The sequence below is a fragment of the Trachymyrmex cornetzi genome, unplaced genomic scaffold, assembly GCF_001594075.2.
Source record: "Trachymyrmex cornetzi isolate Tcor2-1 unplaced genomic scaffold, Tcor1.1 scaffold310, whole genome shotgun sequence".
Classification (NCBI taxonomy): domain Eukaryota; kingdom Metazoa; phylum Arthropoda; class Insecta; order Hymenoptera; family Formicidae; genus Trachymyrmex; species Trachymyrmex cornetzi.
In genome coordinates this window covers 40,811-43,472 of record NW_017297796.1, presented here as the reverse complement: position 1 = coordinate 43,472, position 2,662 = coordinate 40,811, and positions in this window count along the sequence as shown.

Genomic DNA, 2,662 nt, shown 5'->3' with positions numbered 1-2,662 from the left:
AGGACGATGCTCAGTAGCTCACTGCGCATCGTCCCCACCCTGTTGGGGACGATGCTCAGTAGTTCACTGAGCATCGTCCCAAAGTTTGCGCATGCGCGCATCGGTTGTGAGCTATAACCAAGAAGTTCTAGTCTTCTTGGTGGCTATAATCTTAACGTAACATTGTCACTTGCAAATAAAACAGAATTCGGAAATCCAATCAAGGAGAAAACAGCAGAAGAAGAAAAAACAGAATGTACAGACAAAATACAATAATACAAATGTCAGACAAAATTATTAAATCACATTTTTGTACATTTCTCTAGATTACATTTCATCAATACATACCTCACAAAATTGGAATATTGTTTTTCGATTTTCTTTATCTCCAGGATTGAAGTCACAATTTCGAACACAGCACACTCGCTTGGGCATCGTAAATCACATCGGATTAAATTTTTACACGGTTTATGTTTAGTTCAAAATTCAATCAAACAGAAACAAGGTACGTTGACATGCGCAGTCACGAATTGAAACCGACTATGTAGAGCAACAGAGAGGATGAAGCGCAAGAGTGGGGGGTGTCGTTCGTTTCCACTTCTTGCCTCACCCCCACTACCGCTTTTACGCCGAGTTGACTCTCCTGGTTCTAGTCTTCTTGAGTCGTAGCAAGTGAACCCGTAGCTAAGACGTGTCATTGAGCATATTTATTGCTACCAGCTAATCAGAATTAGTCTTTTATTCCATTATTTTTCGACGGATTTTGACAACTTGACTTTGCAACCTTTCACACAATACGTCAGCATTATCACTTATCACTTATTACTTATCGTATTTGTTACTTATCACTTATTATATTTGTCACTTATCACTTACTAGTTTATATTATTTTATTAGTGTATATCAAAACTTGCATTATCTGCAATAATTTTAAATCTTGTGGCAAGCGCTCGTGCCTATGTGTTTTAAAATGACAAAAATCATGATAGAATTAAGGCCGGAGCACAGACTTTTACTTAACACATAAGGCATAGTGCATAAGCGAATCAACCAATCAGAGGCCCTTATTTCTGTCCCCACTTCTCGTTCTGTACATCTTGCATAGTGCATAAGTCCGGATCTACAATAAGTGTTTTAAGCCTTAAGGCCCCAGCACACACTTTTGCATAACGCGTAACGCATAGTGCATAAGCGAATCAACTAATCAGAATCTTTCCTTTCCTCCCATTCCATGGAAAAGAAGAATTTTGATTGGTTGATTCCTTTATGCACCATGCGTTACGCATTATGCAAAAGTGTGTGCTGGGGCCTTTAGATTCCACCATGCAAAAATAAGGGCCTGCGCACAATAGAGGAACAAGAATTAGATATTAAGATTTCAACCTATCAGAAACCGTGTATTCCGATGTAATCAGTTTCTGATAGGTCAAAATCTTAATATCTAATTCCTGTTCCTCTATTGTGCTCAGGCCCTAAAAATCAGTACGTTGCTATGCAACGTACAATGGAGAAAAGAACAAGAATAGATTATTCATCATGGAATAGGATTTCAATCTATCAGAAATTGTCAGAAACTGCTTACATCAGAAAGAATACAGTTTCATAATAGGTTAAAATTTTAATATTTATTCGTATTTCTAATATTGCCGCCATTGTGCGCAACTGGTCTGACTATTTTTGGAAATGCAGCCGCGTCAGTCTGCCATGCATGCTGGGAAAGCTAAGCTGTGCCTGCCTTTGTCCGCCATTACCACCCTGCTGCAGAACATTGAGCACACAGCGCGTCCGATTGTTTTTTGCTATTCGTTGAATATACTCATCATATTTATTATTCACTTCAAAAGTATGTATTTTATATATGTATGTAACGTGCAGTACATGAATATATATTATGTGTAACGTATATCTAAGTGAATATCTAAGATTATGAGGTTATATTTTACGTTTTGAAGCAATATAATGTCTATTAGTCAAATGAAATTCGCGTTTGTAAAATATTCCACTAGGGAGAAGGAGATCGTTTCAGTGGATCGAATCAAAGGATTTAATGGAACAAATATACATTATGAAAAGAAGTATAAGATTTTGTGGAATGATATTATTATACTATTATGATATAACTATTATGAAGGCATAATTATTTTTGCTGCAGGTGAGTATTTACTTCTTTATGTTTAAACTATTTTATATTATTTATAATATAATAAAGCACAAGATAAATTGACGCCTGCAACGAAGAGTAGCACGTTTTATTTGTCCTACGAAAAACTTTACTTATGACGTCGTATCAAAGAATGTTATGTTTCCCTTTTGGGTCCGCGCACAAAGATGGTCGCAACTGAGTCGTAATCGTAAATCGTTGTCGTAGGTCAACGCACAATGATTTTACGTACGAGGTGTGATCAAAAAGTAAGGTGACTTTTCATTTTTATAAAAAAATGTTCATTTATTCATCCAAAATTATGTTATCCCCTTCAAAATAATGGCCCTCTGATACAATGCACTTGTGCCAGCGCTTTTTCAAGTCGTCAAAACACTTCTGAAATGCACTTTTGGGTATTGCCTTGAGCTCCTCCAGCGATGCAGCCTTAAGGGGATGCTGGAGCGACGGTCGAAGTTAATCAAGGTCGATATTACAGGTTTTCATTTCCAATGTATAAGATGCTTACGCCCTCTGGGTTAA